The following is a 20,110-nucleotide window of genomic DNA, read 5'->3' on the forward strand; positions in this document are numbered from 1 at the left end:
GCTTTCTATTTATATGTTTGCGTTTCCATGGGCTGGTGATGTAATTTCCTTTGGTGACATTATTTCCTATGGGGATGTCATTTCCTGTTATTTTTCTCAGGGGGTGGTAAATGGGATCCAAGTCAATGTGATTGTTGATAGAGTTCCAGTTGGAATGCCATGCTTCTAGGAATTCTCATGCGTGTCTCTGTTTGGCTTGTCCTAGGATGGAAGTGTCGACCCAGTCAAAGTGGTGTCCTTCCTCATCCATATGTAAGGATACGAGTGAGAGTGGATCATGTCGTTTTGTGGCTAGTTGATGTTCATGTATCCTGGTGGCTAGTTTTATGCCTGTTTGTCCAATGTAGTGTGTGTTATGGGTCTTGCACGGTATTTTGTAAATGACATTAGTTTTGCTTGTTATCTGTATAGGGTCTTTCAAGTTCATTACCAGCTGTTTTAGTGTGTTGTGGGTTTGTGGGCTACCATGATGCCAAGGGGTCCGAGTAGTCTGGCAGTCATTTCCAAGATGTCTTTGATGTAGGGGAGTGTGGCTAGGGTTTCTGGATGTGTTTTGTTTGCTTGGTTGAGTTAGTTGCTCAGAAATTGGCAGATTGTGTTCATTGAGTACTCGTGAGAGACATAGACAGGGTGGGTAGCAAGAAGCTTTCTCCCCCAGAGTGGAAGACTAAATTACTAGGAGTAATGAGTTCAAAGTGAGAGGGGAAAAGTTTAAAGAAGATATCCATGGAAAATTCTTTACGCAGAGGGTGGTGGGTGCCTGGAACGTGTTGCCTTCGGAGGTGGTAGAGGCAGGTATAATAGCACCATTTTAGATGTATCTAGACAGATACATGAATGGGCAGGGAGCAGACAGATACAGATCCTGAGAAAATAGGTGGCAGGTTTAGATAGAGGACCTGCATCAGCGCAGATTTGGAGGGCCGAAGAGCCTGTCTCTGTGCTGTTATTTTCTTTGTCCTTTGTTCACTGTCCCAGCAGTGAGATGGTGGTGGGGTGGGCAAGGATTTAACAAACCAATCAGGAGTGGTGCAGCTTCTCCACTCAGACTCCCTCAGCCACAGCGAAGGCCAGCAGTTGGCAAAATGCCAGAGCCAGACATTAGTCTCCAACTTGGGGCGGAATAGCGGCTCAGTGGTTAGCAATGCTGCCTCACAGCACCAGGGACCTGGGGAGAATGTCTAGAGTCACTTTCTGTGTGGAGTTTGCACATTCTCCCTGCGTCTGCGTGGGTTTCCTCCCAGGTGCTCCAGTTTCCTCCCACAGTCGAATGATGTGCAGGTTAGGTGGATTGGTCATGCTAAATTGCCCAGACTGTCCAGGGACGTGCAGGCCATGGTGAATTGGCCATGGAAAATGTAGAGTTATAGGGATAGGGTTGGGGAGTGGGTCTGGATGGGATGCCCTTCAGAGGGTCAGTATGACTTTGTTGGGCTGAATGGCCTAAATTTAGGGGTTCTATGATTCTAACTCCCAAAAGTAACCAAGGAATCTCCAGGGGGCGTGACAGCTGGCAGAGTGGACTGGGTGAGTCTTAGAACAGCTGAACAAAAATGCCTATCCAAGGCAACAAAGAGACAGCCATGGAGAGCTGACAAAAATCTTACAACTGGGCTGGCTTTTAAAGTCAACTCACAGCATGTAAGGGTCCATGCTCTGTCGATGCATTACCCAATGGTGCAGGACAAAGTAACTACATTAATTACCACTCCGTAAGTGTTTCATGTGTGCCTTAGATTGTAACAGTGCCATTCATAAACTCCACGATAAAACAGCTGCAAGCTCACCCTCACTCCAGTGAAATGTAATGCGATTCCAATTTTGCCCGTGTCTGAGCCGCACTGCATCATAATGGTTGGGCTGTGACCTGGAAATGATCTGACTGACTGGCATGTGAACGTTGTTTTCAGGATTGTTGTTGAACAATACATTCGACAATGTTTGCTGAGGGCATCCAGTTATTTCTGGGCAACTACAGGATAGATGTTACAACCTCAGGCACTCTTAATCCAAGTTTTAATTAACTATTTCAAGTTTTCATTGATCAGCAAGCTGATCCCAGCATCAAAAATTTACAGTTGAGAAATCCACTCTAATTTTTACAGATTTCTTACTTTCTTCCATGTACCTCTCAAAACACTAGTATCTCCTTTCTAAAATATTTCTGTCGTGAGCTGACCCTAGAAGAAACCCACTGATCTAGCTGCTCACTCAAATTATCGACTCTATCTTTCTTTTATTTGTTCATGGGTTGTGGGCATCACTGGCTGGACCAGCATTTAATGCCCATCACTAGTTTCCCTTGATAAGTCGGTGGTAGGCTCTGTTTCTGGACTGTTGAAACTTTATTGCTGGAACAGCACAGCAGGTCAGGCAGCATCCAGGGAACAGGAGATTCGACGTTTCGGGCACAGGCCCTTCTTCAGGAAATGTGTGGAGGATATTTGTGGAGATAGTGCTTTGTCCAGGATGGTGTTGAACTGCTCGAGTTTTGTTGGGGCTACCTCATTCAGACAAGTAGGGTCTATTTCAGCTCACTCCTGACTTGCACCTTGTAGATGGTGGGCCTGTGCCCGAAACGTCGAATCTCCTGTTCCCTGGATGCTGCCTGACCTGCTGTGCTGTTCCAGCAATAAAATTTCAACTTTGATCTCCAGCATCTGCAGACCTCACTTTCTCCTCTGTTTCTGGACTGCCACAATGCAGTTTAGGTAAAAGCTTGAGGTATAAAGGAATTGCTAAGTTAGTATGGCGTGAGACTAACAAGAGATGGTGCTCCCCCCAAGTGTCTTTTGACCTTGTCCTCCTAGTTTCTAGTGGCTGTGGGTTTGGAAGGTGCCTTCTAAAGATCATTGGTGAATTTCTGCAGTGCATCTTGGAGATCGTGCCCACTGCTGCGATATTTGTGGAGATAGTGCTTTGTCCAGGATGGTGTTGAACTGCTCGAGTGTTGTTGGGGCTACCTCATTCAGACAAGTAGGGTCTATTTCAGCTCACTCCTGACTTGCACCTTGTAGATGGTGGGCAGGCTTTGGGGAGTCAGGAGGTGAGTTAGTTGCTGCAGTTTTCTTAGCCTCTGACCTGCTCTTGTAGCCACAGCACTTATATAGGTAGTCCAGGTCAGTTTCTAGTGAATGGCAATCTCCAGGATGTTGATAGTGGAGGATTCATTGATGGTAACACCACTGAACCTAGAAAGGAGATGGTCACATTATCTTCTGTTGGAGATGATCATTGCCTGACCATTGTATGGTACAAATATGACTTGTTGTTTATCATCGCAAGCTTCTCCTGAGAATTAGGTTCAGGAGAGGTGTTAGGAAGCACTTCTACACACAAAAAGGGAGGAGACATTTGGAACTCTCCTCCACACGTGGCAGTGGATGTTGGATCAGTTGTTTATTTTAAATCAGAGAGATATTAACAAATATGGATCAAAGGCATGTATATGGAGAGAGGCTACAGATCAGCCACGATCTAACTGAATGGTGGAACAGGCTTGAGGGGCTGAATGGCCTTCTCCTGTTCCTAATGTTGTCTAAGTCTTAACGTAAATGGGTATGAGCTGCTTCAGGGGTGGCCATGGGGCTGAACATTGTGTGTGTAGTAAACAGGGAACATTCCCACTTCTGATCTTTACACTGTTGACTGTAGCATTCTGATCCAATGCCTTTCCCGCCTGGTTCACTCTCACTCAGACCTATTCCTATTGATCCAGACTCATGGAAACACGTACCACTAGCTCTCTTCCTCCTCCTGATCTTTGACCTGTTCCCACACTAAGTAATCTAATCTAATCTATCCCTGAGCAATACTTTCTGGGAACAATGCTTCAGGATCAACACCAGCATCAGCAATGCCCTTCAACTGTCCCGAAATGATTAAAAAAATTGACAGCCAGTACTCAACAACCAGGACGTTATTTTGCACTGGAGCGTAGGTGGTTGAGGGTGACCTTATCGAAGTTTACAAAATCATGAGGGGCATAAATAATGTAAATGGCAGGTGTCTTTTCCCAAGGGTGGGAAATTTCAAGACTAGGGGACATATTTTTAAGGTGAGAGGAGAAAGACTTTAAAAAGACATGAGGGGTTTCTTTTTCACACAGAGTTGTTTGTATGTGAAATGAATTTCCTGAGGAAGTAGTGGATGCAGGTACAGTTAAAACATTTTAAAGGCATATTTAATAAGTACATGAATGGGAAATGTTTGGAGGGATAATGGCCAAGCACAGGCCGATGGGTCAAGTTTGGGACTATAGTTGGCATGGACTGAAAGACATAGAACATTACAGCACAGTACAGGCCCTTTAGCCCTCGATGTTTCGCCAACCTGTGAAACCAATCTGAAGCTTATCTAACCTATACTATTCTATTCTCGTCCATATGTGTATCACTTTAAAACCCTTAAAGTTAGCGGTCTACGACTGTCGCAGCCAGTGTGTTTCACACCCCTACTACACTCTGAGTAAAGAAACTACTTCTGACATCTGTCCTATATCTATCACCCCTCAAATTATAGCTATGTCCCCTCCTGTTAGCCAACACCAACTGAGGAAAAAGGCTCTCACTATCCACCACTGTCTAACCCTCTGATTATCTTATATGTCTCAATTAAGTCACCTCTCAACCTTCTTCTCTCGAACAAAAACAGCCTCAAGTCCCTCAGCCTTTCCTCATAAGACTTTCCCTCCATACCAGCCAACACCTCAGTAAATCTCCTCTGAACCCTTTCCAAAGATTCCACATCCTTCCTACAATGCAGTGACCAAAACTGTACGCAATGCTCCAAATGTGACTGTACCAGAGTTTTGTACAGCTGCAGCATCATCCCATGGTTCAGAAACTCGATCCCTCTACTAATAAAAACTAACACAACGTATGCCTACTTAACAACTTTATCACTCTGGGTGGCAACTTTCAGGGCTCTATATGCACATGGACACGGAGATCTCTCTGCTCATCCATACAACTAAGAATCTTACTATTAGCCCAGTACTCTGCATTTCTGTTACACCTTCCAAAGTGAATCACCTCACACTTTTCCGCATTAAACTCCATTTGCCACCTGTCAGCCCAGTTCTGCCACTTATCTATGTCTCTCTATATTCTACAACGTCCTTCAGCACTATCCACAACTATACTAACCTTAGTGTCATCCACAAATTTACTAACCTATCCTTCTACGTCCTCATCTAGGTCAATTATAAAAATGACAAACAGCAGTGGACCCAAAACAGACCCTTGCGGTACACCACTAGTAACTGAACTTCTGGATGAACATTTCCCATCAACCACTGCCCTGTTTTCTTTCAGCTAGCCAATTTCTGATCCAAACCACTAAATCATCCTTAATCCTATGCCTCCGTATTTTGTGCAATAGCCTACCATGGGGAATGTTATGAAATAGGATTATGAATAGCCCACCATGGGGAATCTTATGAAACCCAGTTAAACCTCACCAACAGCTTTATCTTCATCCATCTGTTTGGTCACCATCTCAATGAATTCAATAAGGTTTGTGAGGCATGACCTACCCTTCACAAAACCATGTTGACTATCCTTAATCAATTCATTCCTCTCCAGATGGTTATAAATCCTATCTCTTGTAACCTTTTCCAACACTTTACCCACAACCAAAGTAAGGCTCATTGGTCTATAAATACCAGGGTTGTCTCTACGCCCCTTCTTGAACAAGGGAACAACATTTGCTAACCTCCAAAGATTCTGCAATCTCCTCCTTAGCTTCCCAGAGAATCCTAGGATAAATCCCATCCGGCCCAGGAGATTTATCTATTTTCACACATTCCAGAATTGCTGACACCTCTCTTTGTAAACCTCAATCCCATCTAGTCTAGTCACCTGTATCTCAGTATTCTCTTTGACAACATTGTCTTTTTCCAGTATGAATACTGATGAAAAATATTCATTTAGCGCTTTCCCTATCTCCTCTGACTCCATGCCCAATTTCCCACAATTATCCTTCATTTGCTCTAATCTTACTCTCGTCATTCTTTTATTCTTTGCATACCTATAGAAAGCCTCAGAGTTTTCTTTGATCCTATCCACCAACGATTTCTCATGTCCCCTCCTGGCTCCTCTTAGCTCTCTTTAGGTCTTTCCTGGTTAACTTGTAACTCTCAAGCACCCTGAGCCTTCATGTCTCAACTTCTTCCTCTTAACAAGAAATTCAACTTCCTTAGTAAACCACGGTCTCCCTGGCTCAACCATTTCCTCCCTGCCTGACAGGTATGTACTTATCAAGGACACGCAGTAAATGTTCCTTGAATAAGCTCCACATTTCAATTGTGCCCATCTCCTGCAGTTTCCTTCCCTTATCCTATGCATCCTAAATCTTGCCAAAATGCATCATAATTGCCTTTCCCCGAGCTGTAACTTTTACACTGCATTCTATACCTATCCCTTTCCATCACTAAAGTAACATAACCGAATTATGGTCACTATCACCAAAGTGCTCACCTACCTCCAAATCTAACACCTGGCCTGGTTCATTACCCAGTACCAAATCCAATGTGGCCTCGCCCCTTGTTAGCCTGTCTACACATACTGTGTCAGCAAACCCTCCTGCACACATTCGACGAAAACTGACCCATCCAAAGTACTTGAACAATAGAAGTCCCAGTTAATATTTGGAAAGTCCCCATAACAACTACCTTGTTACTCTCGCTCCTATTGAGAATCATCTTTGCTATCCTTTCCTCTACATCCTTGGAACAATTTGGAGGCCTATAGAAAACTCCCAACAGGGTGATCTCTCCTTTCCCGTTTCTAATCTCAGCCCATACTACCTCAGTAGACAAGTCCTGAAACATCCTTTCTGCCACCGTAATACTGTCCTTGACTTACAATGCCACACTTCCCCCCTTTTACTATTTTTTTCTGTCCTTACTGATGTATTTAAATCCCAGAACCTACAACAACCATTCCTGTCCCTACTCTATCCATTTCTCTGAAATGGCCACAACATTAAAGTCCCAGGTACCAATCCATGCTGCAAGTTCACCCATCTTATTCCGAATGCTCCTGGCATTGAAGTAGACACACTTCAAACCAAATTCTTGCTTACCAGTGAATTCCTGTGACCTTGAAACCATATTTCTGACCTCACTACTCTCAACCTCCCATATACTCAAATGACAATTTCAGTTCCCATCCCCCTTCTTCATTAGTTTAACCCATCTGAAGAGCATTAGCAAATTTTCCCCCCAGGACATTGGTACCCCTGTCGTTCAGGTGAAGACCATCCTGTTTGTAGAGGTCCCACCTACCCCAGAAAGAGCCCCAATTATCTAAGAATCAGAAACCCTTTCTCTTACACCATCCCTGTAGCCACATGTTGAACTTCTCTCTCTCTATTCCTTCCCTCGCTAGCATGTGGCACAGGTAACAAACCAGAGACAATAACTCTGTGTTCTAGCTCTAAGCTTCCATCCTAGCTACCTGAATTTCTGCCTTAAATCTCCATCCCTTGTCCTACCTAAGTCGTTGGTGCCTATGTGGACCATGACTTGGGTCTGCCCCCCCCCACTCCCCCTCAAGGATCCCGAAAACACAATCCGAGACATCATGAACCGTGGCACCTGGGAGGCAACACTAACTGCGAGTGTCCCCTGTTCCCACAGATACTCCTATCTGTCACTCTAACTATTGGGTCCCCAATGACTAATGCTCTGTGCCTCTTCCCCCCTCCCTTCTGAGCAACAGGGACAGACTCTGAGCCAGAGACCTGTACTCCATGGCTTACAGTATCCAAAACGGTATACTTGTTGTGGAGGGGAATGGCCATAGGGGATTGCTGCACTGCCTGTCGGTTCCCTTTCCGTCCCCTGACAGTAACCCATCTACTTTTTTCTTGGCCTGGTTGCACTTAAGAGTCTGCTTCTGTCCTGGATGACTTTATCCACATCTTCAACTGCACAGGCCCTAATCCCTAATCTTTGGAATTCCCTCTGATCAGCACCCCCATCCCCCTTTAATATAAGCTCCGTAAATATCAATTCTTGGACCATGTTTTCGATTGTCTGTCCTCATGTGGCCTCAGGTGGAGCAGAGTGAAATATTTTCAGATTACACTCCTGCAAAGTGTCTTATGACTTGGGCACAGTACAAATTCAGAAAACAGCACAGTACAATGGAATACCATCTAATGGTGATAGCTCTGCATGGAGGGTGAGCTCCCTGTTAATTGGCTGTGCAGAGGCCAAGAACTGTTTTGCACTGTTTAGGTTAAATGGGAACTCCTGCAGTGCGGAAGCTTCATTGGCTGCAGAGATCGAGGCAAAGATCCAAACTGGTCGCAACATCAACTGGGGAGTTTTGATGTTAATAGCAGGAAACGTAAAAGGATCAACACGACTGTACAGGAAACGTTGAGGGTGCACTGACACTGGAGTAAATCTGTCATGACGCTGCATTCCTGCCATACTCAATACTTGAACAATAAAGAAACCACACCATAATGCACTGAGGTCAGTGACAACTCAATACAATACACTCCATACATCACACAGGGAAAAACAGAGATAAGTTATCAATGTAGTCATACAGTCATGAAGTCCTAGAATCCATAGAGATCTACAGCTCAGAAGAAAAGGCCCCTCAGCCCAGTGAGTCTGTTCTGGTCAAAAACAACCTCCTCACTATTCTAATCCCATCTTCCATGCCAAGTGTATATCTAAATACTTAGATATACACTTGCAACGTATATCTAAGTTAGAGGTTTTCTGACTCTAACACTCTTAAAGGCAATAAGTTGCAGATTCCCACCACACTCTGGGTGAAAAAGCTTTTCCTAACATCCACTTCAACCTCTGTCCTGACCTTAAATCTATGCCCCTAGTCATTGATCCGTCCATCAAGGGGAAAGGTTTCTTCCTGTCTAGATCAGAGTGGTGCTGGAAAAGCACAGCAGCATCTGAGGAGCAGGAAAATCGACATTTCGGGCAAAAGCCCTCCTCAGACGCTGCTGACCTGCTGTGTTTTTCCAGCACCACTCTAATCTAGACTCTGATCTCCAGCATCTGCAGTCCTCACTTTTGCTCAGTTTTCTTCCTGTCTAACCCTATTTATGCCCCTCACCATTTCATACGTCTCAACCATGTCCCCTCTGCTCTAAGGAAAACAACCCCAGTCTGTTCAATCTTTCCTCATAACTGAATCTTTCCAGCCCAGGCAATGTCCTGGTAAATCTCCTCTGCACCCTCTGCAGTGCTATCACATCCCTCCTATTGTGTGTGTGAAAGGCCATCTATACAACATACAGTGAATATCTTTGTAGCTGGAATCCTGATGACTATGGTGTGAGTTGCCTCCTACACAGTATTTTTATACCGCCGCAGCAACACCTCTTTTATCTTCCATTAACAAGGAACTGGACGTGGGTATCATGGTACTGGGGAATCCAACAGAGACCTTTTATTTTCATTTGGGATATGGGCATCATGGGCAAAGTCAGCCCTAACTGCGCTCGAACAAATGCATGCTTAGTCATTTCAGTGGGCTGTTTAGAGTATGGATCTGGAGTCACATATAGGCCAGGCGAGGATAAGGATGGCAGAATTCCTTTCCTGAAGGGCATTAGGGAAACAGATAGACTTCTACAACAATTGATGTTAGTTTTCACCATCATCATTCTGGAGACTTGCTTTCAGATTCCAGACACGTTGACTGAATTTAAATTCCATTCTCCCCGGGGCATTAGCCTGGACCTCTGTTTTACTGTTCCAGTGATATTACTACCATTCTGTCAACTTCCCTTACTACAACTAACCATTATGTACAAACATTACATGCCTCAGGCTATCATTCAGGGTCTGGGCTATCATTCAGCGAGAGTGTCATGCTCGAGTGATCTGTGATCTTTATCCCATCAGCTCACAATACTAGCCTCTACACAGCATGTCTTTTAAGGGCATACTGACATACTGATTGTGAAACACAGTACAACACTTACCTCGGGTGAATTTTTTAAAAAAATTATACCAGATAGTCTCTCTAATCCCACCTGACCTGAGTCACACACATGGCATTTAGTTACCCATTTAAAGCTATATACTTCGATCTCTCATTTCTTATACAATACTTGTATTATTTATTGCTAAATAGCAAAGCCAGAAACACAAAGGTTTTATTAGTGTTAGCCTCATCAGTGAAAAGGGATTTATTACAAAGCTGGGAGTTTACCATAGACCAATGAACACTAAACAAGAGCAAATAAAAACAAGCTAGAAAAGTTTGCAATCTTTTAAGTAGGAGACACATTTAACAATTTCAGAAACATCAAACTCTTTAGTTGAAGCGACTTAATCCAATTTCAATTATTTTCCCATTTCATGTAACCATGTAGCTTTTTTTTCCAAATATTATCGCAGTACAAGATACATATACTATACACATAGTAACTACTTATTACATAAAAAGTAGCCCACATCTGACAGCACACTGCAGTGGTACTGGGGACAGCAGGAGACAAATCTATGATTTTTCAAAATATTTGTTAATCGGATGAGGGGGTCACTGGCGAGGCCAGCATTTATTGTCCATCCCTGAGTGGGAAAGTTATTTGAAGTTCGAGAACTCAACATTGAGTCCTCTGGGCTGTAGGGTGCCCAGGCGGAACATAAAGGTATTGTTCCTCCAAATTGCAGTCTGATTCACTATGGCAATAGAGGACAATGAGGTTGGCATGTCTGGGTGGGTGGATTGAAATGGACGGTGACCGGGAGAAAGTGAGGACTGCAGATGCTGGGAATCAGAGCTTAAAAATGTGTTGCTGGAAAAGTGCAGCAGGTCAGGCAGCATCAAAGGAGAAGGAGAATCGACGTTTCGGGCATAAGCCCTTCTTCAGGAATGAGGAGGGTGTGCCAAGCTGGCTAAGATAAAAGGTAGGGAGGAGGGACTTGGGGGAGGGGCGTTGGAAATGCGATAGGTGGAAGGAGGTCAAGGTGAGGGTGATAGGCCGGAGAGGGGGTGGGGGCGGAGAGGTCAGGAAGAAGATTGCAGGTCAAGAAGGCGGTGCTGAGTCTGAGGGTTGGGACTGAGAAAAGGTGGGGGGAGGGGAAATGAGGAAGCTGGAGAAATTTGTATTCATCCCTTGTGGTTGGAGGGTTCCTAGGCGGAAGTCAGGTTGGCCGTTTTGGGCCCAGCAGAGAGGGGTTGGGGAGGGAAAGGTGTTCTTGGTGATGGGATCTAATTGGAGTTGGCAGAAGTGTTTGAGAAGGATACAGAGGCTGATGGGGTAGTATGTGAGGACAAGAGGAACCTTATCTTTATTATGTTTGGAAGGGGGGGTTAGATCATTGGAGCGCTGAACGGAGAAAGTGCAGTGAAGGGCTGTCTGGATGACGGTGGGGGGGGAGAAACGATAGGTGTTTGAAATAGGAGGATATCTGGAATGCTTGGGACTGGAACACCTTCTTGTCAGAGCAGATGCAATAGAAAGGAGGAATTGGAAATACGGGATGACGCTTTTGCAGGATACAGGGTGGGAAAAGGTGTAGCCCAGATAGTTATGGGAATCTGTGGGTTTACAGTGAATGTCGGTCTGTAAACGGTCACCAGAGATGGAATGAAGAGGTCAAAAAGAGGGAGGGAGGTGTCCGAGATGGACCAAGTGAATTTGAGGGTGGGTTGCAAGTTGTGGGCAAAGTTGATGAACAGCTCCAGTTCAGCCTGGGTGCAGGATGCAGCACCGATGCAGATATCGATATAATAATGGAAACGTTTGGCAACAGCACTGAAGGGTGACTGTTCGACATAACTGACAAAGAGGCAGGGGTAGCTGGGGCCCATCTAAGTGCCCGTGGTCACCCTCTGGATTTGAAGGAAATGGGAAGAGTTGAAGGGAAAGTTACGAAGGGTAAGGACTAATTTGGTGAGGCGGAGGAGGTATTGGTGGGGGGAGGCAACTGGATGTGCCTGTTGGAGAAGAAAAAACTGAGAGCCTGCAGGTTGTCATTGTGGGGTACTGACTTAAGCACAGATCCATACCCCACAATAATTTTTCTTTCAATTCTTCCCCTTTCCTCCAAATCCAGGTGGCAGCCATGGGCAATCACATAGGTCCCAGCTACGCCTGCCTCCTTGTCGGTTACCTCGAACATTCCCTCTTCAATACATACACCGGTACTGAACCCAACTCTTCCACCAGGCGGCGACGGCCTAGTGGTGGTAACGGTGGACTTTTAATTCCAGATAATGTCCTGAGGACCCAGGTTTGAATCCTGCCATAGTAGATGGTGGAATTTGAATTCAAACGAATTTGGAATTAAGGGTCTAATGATAAATCGATTGTCAGAAAAACCCATCTGGTTCACTAATGTCCTTTTAGGAAAGGATGACACAAAGATAGGAAAGTCAGCTGTGAAGAGTACGTGAGGAGCCTGCAAAGCGATACAGGTAGGTTAAGTAGGAATGTGTGGTAAGTGGAGTACAATTCAGAGATGAGAAACATGTATTTTTCTCTAAGAAGTTGAGTGTCTTTGGTATTCCCTCCCTCAAAAGGCAGTGGATGCAGAATCTTTAAATATGCTTAAGGCAGAGCGAGATAAATTCTTGATGACCAAGGGCATGAATGATTACAGCGGTTATGCAGGAATGTAGAGTTGAGGTTAAAATCGGATTATATTGAATGGGGGAGCAGGTTCAGGGGGCCAAATGGCCTCCACTTGTTCAGTGTTAAATGTTTTTCATGAAGCAGCAACATTCACCCTCTAGCCCAGGACCTGAATCAAAGGTGGAGTGCATCGGAAACGACAAACAGAGCCCAGGTACAGACAGAAAGTAGAATCGCAGATAGATAGGATAATGAAGAAGGCATTTGGTATGCTTTCCTTTATTGGTCAGAGTATTGAGTACAGGAGTTGGGAGGTCATGTTGCAGCTGTACAGGACATTGGTTAGGCCACTTTTGAAATAGTCTGTGCACCCCTGGTCTCTTTCCTATCGGAAGGATGTTGTGAAACTTGAAAGGGTTCAGAAAAGATTTACAAGGATGTTGCCAGGGTTGGAGGATTTGAACTATAGGGAGAGGCTGAATAGGCTAGGGCTGTTTTCCCTGCAGCATCAGAGGCTGAGGGGTGATCTTATAGAGGTTTACAAAATCATGAGGGGCATGGATAGGGTAAATAGGCAAGGTCTTTTTCCTGGGATGGGGGAGTCCAGAACTGGAGGGCATAGGTTTAGGGTGAGAGGGAAAACATTTGAAAGGGAGCTAAGGGGCAACTTTTTCACACAGAGGGTGGTGCGTGTATGGAATGCACTGCCAGAGGAAGTGGTGGAAGCTGGTACAATTGCAACATTTAAGAGGCATCTGGATGGGTATATGATTGGAAGCGTTTAGAGGGATATAGGCGAAGTGCTGACAAATGGGACTAGATTAGGTTAAGATATCTGGTCGGTATGGATGAAGGGTCCGTTTCCGTGCTGTACACCTCTATGACTCATGTCATTCCCCATATCCGGCTGACTCCTTTAACAAGGAAACTGCCGCAGGGCCCCAAAAATCGAGCTCAAGTCTTCAAGGCTCACGCACATCAGAGATTTGATGGGGAACCACAGGCACCAAAGCCGCGAGGTGTCAAGGACGATAGAATTACCTCACTAAGTTCAGCGAGGTGTGAACGGTGGTAATAAGCTGTACCACCACGTAAACATTCAGTCGTAACCTGCAAATACGCATCACTTCAATTCATTCAAACCACCGCCCCCACCCCCATTTTCCCAGAGTCTCCAAACCTACCACCTTAATGCCAGCATCGTAGCAGCAAAGGAAAATAAAATGCCGTTCAGTTGGCGCAATGGATTCTTAAAAATTAAATGAGTTATGTTGTAACCACGGACATTGGCAAAAAGAGACCGTAAGAAATAGAGCAGGAGCAGACCTCATTCCTACCTCACCATTCAACATGGTGGCTGATCTGACCCAGGCCTCAACTCTTACATGCTATTCCCTATAGTCCTCAACTCAGTACTTCAAAACTCTACCTCCCTCCTCTTTCAGTACCTTCAATGATCTGGTCCCCACAGTTCTCTCTGGTACCCAGCGCATGTCCAGACATTCACTACTCTCTGGGAGAACAAATTTCTTCCCATCTCCATTTGAAATGAGTGACCCCTAGTTCGAGATTCCTTCATTAGTGGAAACATCATGTCACCACCTACCCTGTCAGTCCCCCTTCAGAATTTTGTATGCTTCAATAAGATCATCCCTCATCTTTTTAGCCTATCCATGCCCCCGGCCTGTTTAGCCATTCTTGGTAAGTCAATTCCCTTCATCCTAGCAGTCAGCCAAGTAACTCTCCTTTGAACAGCCTCCAGTACCAGTATATCCTTTCTTAAGTACAGGACGAAACTGGACACAATACTGCAGGTGTGGCCTCACCAACACCTTGTAAAGTTGTCGAGAATGTGGTGCTGGAAAAGCACAGCAGGTCAGGCTGCATCCGAGGAGCAGGAGAATCGACATTTCGGGAATAAGCCCTTCATCAGGAAGGGAGGCTCCTCAGATGCTGCCTGACCAGTTGTGCTTTTCCAGCACCACACTCTCAACTCTGATCGCCAGCATCTACAGTCCTCACTTTCTCCTTGTAAAGTTGTAACAAGACTTCCCTGTTATTAAGCTACAATCTCCCAGTCAATAAAGGCTACAATCTATTTGCTTTCTTAATTACTTGCTGCACCTCCTTGTGTTTTATACACAAGAACACCCAGATCCATCTGCACTGTGTTTTTTTGGAGTCTCCCTTCATGTAAACAATAATCTGCTTGCTGATTCTTCCCATCAAAAAATGCATGACCTCATTTACTCAGCCTGCCAAGTTTTTACCCACTCACTCAACCTATCATCTCGCAGATTCCCCTGCATCTCATCACTACTTGTCCTCCCACGTATTTTTGTATCATCATAAAATTTGGATACATTACATCTCCCCCCTGCCTCCAAGTCAGTGATATCGATGGTAAACTGTTGAGGCTCGAGCACTTATCCTTGTGGCACACCACTGGTTACATCTTTCTCACCTGAAAAAACACATTGAGCCTGACTCTCTATTTTCTGTGTGTTAACCAATTCTCAGTCCACGCTAATGCACTACTGTCAATCTTGTGACCTCCTACCTTGGCAATAACCTTTAACGTGGCACCTCAAGAAAACTCAAATATCCTACATCTACCATAGAGTAATCGAGTTGTATGGCACAGAAACTGACCCTTCTGTCCAGCTCATCCATGGAGTTCTTCTTTTTGATTGGAATAAATTTTTGCGACATGCTGCAAACTATCTGCTTCAATGTCTGCCACTGTTCTACTGACCTTCCTCTTGGTTATTTTCCCAACTCGTTTTACGCAACTCTTTCTTCACACCTCTGTAAGTTGAGGATATTGGTTTGAGACTTGAGTTGCTCTCCCTTTAACCAAGTTTTCTAACTTGAGGGATCACTACCCCATAGATTGTCCTTAATTTTGAGATCTTTTATTAATCCTTTCTCACTTACTAGATCAAAAACAGGCTGTTGCTGGGTGGGTTCTGCAATGTACTGCTCTTAGAAACAATCCCTGATGCACTCAACGAATTCATCTTCTGTGCCACCCTTGTCCATCTTATACTTGGTCCAACAATGAGGAAACAGTTAGACAGCTCCTGTCCATGAATTCTTTCCTCTGCCATTCCTTATTACCACCCAAACTGTTTCCATGCCATGATCTATTGCACCTCAATCACTGCTCATCACTACACTGACACCATCCTTTACTAACAATGCAACCCCACCTCCTTCCTCCTTCTGCCTGTTCTGAAACATCAAATACCCTCGAATATTGAGCCCCCAGTCTTGGTCTCCCTGTAACCATGTCTCTATCAAGTCATATCCATTTATTCATCGTTGATCTGTCAACTCATCAATCTCATTACAAATCACAGAATATCCACAGTGTGAAAGCAGGCCATTCAGCCTGAGTCCACACCAACCCTTCGCACCGCATCCCTGCCAGACCCACCCACCTGCCCTATCCCTGTAATCCTGCATTTTCCATGGCTAACCCAACCAACCTGCACATCCCTAGATGCTACAGGCAGTTTAGTATGGCCAATTCACCCAACCTGCTCATCGTTGGATTGTGCAAGGAAACTGCAGCACCCAGGGGATACCCATAAAGATACGGGGAGAATGTGCAAATTCCACACATGCAATCACCAGAGGGTGGAATCGAAACCGGGTCCCTGGCGCTGTGAGGCAGCAGTGCTAACCACTGAGCCACTGCTATCTTTGGTTTTAATTTCTGTTCCCCCTTCTGTGTACATTTCCTACCCTGTCACACTTCAATAATCATTCGCCTCTTCAGCATCTTGCAGCTGTTACTCCCGTTTCATGTTGATGTTTGAGAGCTCCCTTTGACTGACTCTTCTCTATGACGATAAAAACCACTATTTTATAGTGATTATTATTGTCCAAACTCAAATCTACAAACCATGTTGTTTAACCAGCTATACAAACCTGAAGCTCAGTGAGGCTGTTGATACCTTTGATAGAATAAACTTTTTCGATTTGTTTAAAATGTAATGTTGATTTTCAATCTGTGTATGTACCAAAGAGGAATTTTTGCCAGTGGCTAAGCATGAAAGCTGTTGATACATAATGTTCCCAGATTTGATCTTTGGCCAGAGGTAAAGTATCTCACCTGGGGAGCAGCAGAACAAAAATTTAATCAAGAGAGAAAGCTGAAATTTGACCCTCAGAGTACATACCCCACAAGATTGCAATACATCAGGAAGCACTCAAATGTAACACACAATGGCTCCGTCAGGCAAGGATTTCCCAATGTTAGCTGGCTACATTCCGACCCCTGTGGTATTGACACAGCAATTTAAAGGAGTGGGCAGGCTGAAGTCATTGCTGAAATGTCAGGCATCAACAAAAGTTGCAGAGTTTTACAGAAAACAGTACAGTGGCTCAGTGGTTAGCACTGCTGCCCCACAACGCCAGGGACCCAGGTTCAATTCCAGCCTCAGGCGACAGTCTGTGTGGAGTTTGCACATTCTCCCAGAGTCTGTGGGGTTTCCTCCCACTTATCCAAAAGATGTGCAGGTCAGGTGAATTGGCCAAGCTAAATTGTCCATAGTGCTAGGTGCACTAGTCAGAGGGAAATGAGTCTGGGTGGGTTAACTCTTCAGAGGGTTGGTGTGGACTTGTTGGGCCGAAGGGCCTGTTTCCACACTGTAGGGAAGCTAATCTAAACAAGACAGAAATATAGATTCTGCCAAAAGATGTGCAGGTCAGGTGAATTGGCCAAGCTAAATTGTCCATAGTGTTAGGTGCACTAGTCAGAGGGAAATGAGTCTGGGTGGGTTAACTCTTCAGAGGGTCGGTGTGGACTTGTTGGGCCGAAGGGCCTGTTTCCACACTGTAGGGAAGCTAATCTAAACAAGACAGAAATATAGATTCTGCAGCATAGGCCCAGGAACTGGCACCTCATCTCAACTGTTTCTGGGATATAGACAGAAGTAGGTGCCAAATCTGAAGCCTTAGGATGCTAGGATTTACAGATTAAGCTCAAATCTGAAACAAAATAGCCACACATCCTGATTGGCTGGAACAATGCAACTGGAAAAGATTGTATAATTGCTCATTTGTTTTGTGAGGCTAATTTTCAACAGTTAAGTTCAAGCAAAGGCCAGATTGTAAATAGATTCAGGACTGATAACCTTTCTTCCAAAAACAGTTCAAATTTAATCAGTTCAATGCACATCAGAAAGATGGTTTTTTTTTAAAAACATCACTAGTCTAATGGCTAAGATCAAATCCACTGCTTGAAGGAGACTGAATGAGTTTAGTTTAGTTTCAGTGTATAGACTGCAGCATTGTTGGTCAGCCAAATTGCCACAGACGTTCGATCGCTGTGGTCTCAGCATGATCTCATGGTTTCTCTCTATCCTCTCTCACTTTAAACCTATGCCCTCTAGTTCTGGACTCCCCTCCCACTCCAGGGAAAAGACCTTGTCTATTTATCCTATCCATGTCCCTCATGATTTTATAAACCTCTGTAAGATCACCCCCTCAGCCTCTGACGCTCCAGGGAAAACAGTTCCAGGCTATTCAACCTCTCCTTATAGCTCAAATCCTTCAACCCTGGCAACATCCTTGTAAATCTTTTCAAGTTTCAAAACATCCTTACTGTAGGAGGGAGACCAGAATTGCCCGAAATACTCCAAAAGTGGCCTAACCAATGTCCCGTGCAGCCACAACATGACCTCCCAACTCCGATACTCAAGGCTTTGACCAATAAATTAGACCAAACAAAGGTATAGATGTCTTTTCTTTCTAATACATTAGCCAAGTATTTGAGTGCCCATCAAGTGTATTTATTCGGAGGTGCGAGGCCCATTGTCCCAGACGTTAATGCCCCGTACCAATAAATCAGTCACTTCCTAGAATCTCCTCTGTCATGACAAAACACCAGGACAGATACGACGGGAAGAGGACCCACGCGGGCAACAGAAAATACACTCAATCAGTGAGCCATAGAGTCATACAGCATGGAAACAAACCCTTCGGCCCAACTAGTCCATGCTGGCCTTGTTCCCAAACCAAAATAGTTCCACTTGCCTACGTTTGGCCCATATCCCTCTAAACCTTTCCTATTTGTGTAACTTGTCCAAATGTATTTTAAACGTTGGAACTGTACCTGCATCTGCCAGTTCCTCAGGCAGTTAATTCCCAACACAAACCACACTCAGCTTTAAAAAGTTGCTCCTCGGGTCCTTTTTAAATCTTTCTCCTCGCACCTTAAAAATATGCCCCCTTGTTTTGAAATCTCTCACCTTCGGGAAAAAGACCATTACTCTTCACCTTATCTATCTCCCTTGTGATTTTATAAACCTCTGTCAGGTCACCCCTCAGCCTCCTCTGTTCCAGTGTAAATTCAAACCCTCCATTCCTGGCAACAGGGACTCTGAACCCTCTTCAGTTTACTAATATCTTTTTCCGTAACAGGGTGACCAGAACTGGAAACAGTACTTCAGGAGAGGTCCTACCAATGTCCTGCACAACCTCAACATGAAACATCAGAAAGAAAATCCATTCTTCCATCTTCATGACAACGGTCTAATAATGACCAATCTTGGTTCGTCAACTCCAATAGGAAGATGCACTGCAGAGTTCTGAAGCAGGCATTACTGTAACGAATGGGATTTGTCCGAGTGCACATCCACTGCCAGCTGCAGTTCCAACATTGTAGCACAAAGGGTCATAAAGGTGGGCTCTCCCAAGGCAAGGTACAACAGGTCTACCAAATAAAATCTAAATACTGTGGATGCTGGAAATTTCAAAGAAATACATCCAAAACACAGCAGAGCTGTGGAGATAGAAAATACAGTTAGCATTTTGAATCTACAAATGACTCTTTGGAACATATTCCATTTTCTGAAGAAGTGCCATACTGGACTCAAAACATTAACTCTGTATGTCTCTCTCTCTCTCTCCCCCTCCCTTCACGGATGCTGCCAGTCCTGCTGACTTTCCCAGCATTCTCTGCTTTTGGAACAACTCTGCCAGCTTAGAAACAACTGCTCTGACAATACCGAAGACGGCAAAGTCAGAAGTCACATGAAGATGTCACCTGACAAAGGAGCAGCGCTTCAAAGACTTGTGACTTCAAATAAACTTGTTTCAAATGAGCCTGGTGTTGTGAGATTTCTGACCTTGTCCATCGCTGTCCAGATCAATAATGCACACAGTCACTCAGAGCATTACCAGAGTCTGAAACATATCTAGGTGGCACCGTCAAAAAGGGTACAGCAGTCAGACGGATGTGTGGCATTTAATCTTCACATATTGCTGCCACAGTTTGGTTCAGGAACACTCAGACTGTACAGTTTGAACAGGTCAGTGACAGCAGCAATGGATAAAACAATAACATATTAGATTGGGACTAGAAGCAAGAAAGAGCAGGCAGTGGAGAGCAAGGAAGCAGGTTAGGGGGAGAAACAGAATGGGAGACAGCCAGAGGACAACACCAGCAAGCAGGTGTGTGTGTAGGGGGAGAGGGAGGAACACAGAGAGAGAGAGAGAGAGAGAGAGAGAGAGAGAGAGAGAGAGA

The 20,110-nt window shown here is 44.7% G+C and overlaps 1 protein-coding gene across 4 annotated transcripts in view; it reads right to left on the minus strand.

The window, feature by feature from the left end:
• The window catches only part of LOC122555685 (lactosylceramide 4-alpha-galactosyltransferase-like), an 80,669-nt gene that overhangs the window by 33,771 nt on the left and 26,788 nt on the right, over positions 1-20,110 (minus strand). For 2 of the 4 annotated variants that reach the window (XM_043701702.1, XM_043701701.1), the window contains exon 2: positions 3,082-3,191. The exons of the other annotated variants lie outside the window; for them this stretch is intronic. The gene's annotated coding sequence lies outside the window, so the exon portion shown is untranslated. The remainder of the gene's footprint in view (positions 1-3,081; positions 3,192-20,110) is intronic. 4 annotated transcript variants of the gene reach the window in all.

Source organism: Chiloscyllium plagiosum, chromosome 13, assembly GCF_004010195.1.
Source record: "Chiloscyllium plagiosum isolate BGI_BamShark_2017 chromosome 13, ASM401019v2, whole genome shotgun sequence".
Taxonomy (NCBI): domain Eukaryota; kingdom Metazoa; phylum Chordata; class Chondrichthyes; order Orectolobiformes; family Hemiscylliidae; genus Chiloscyllium; species Chiloscyllium plagiosum.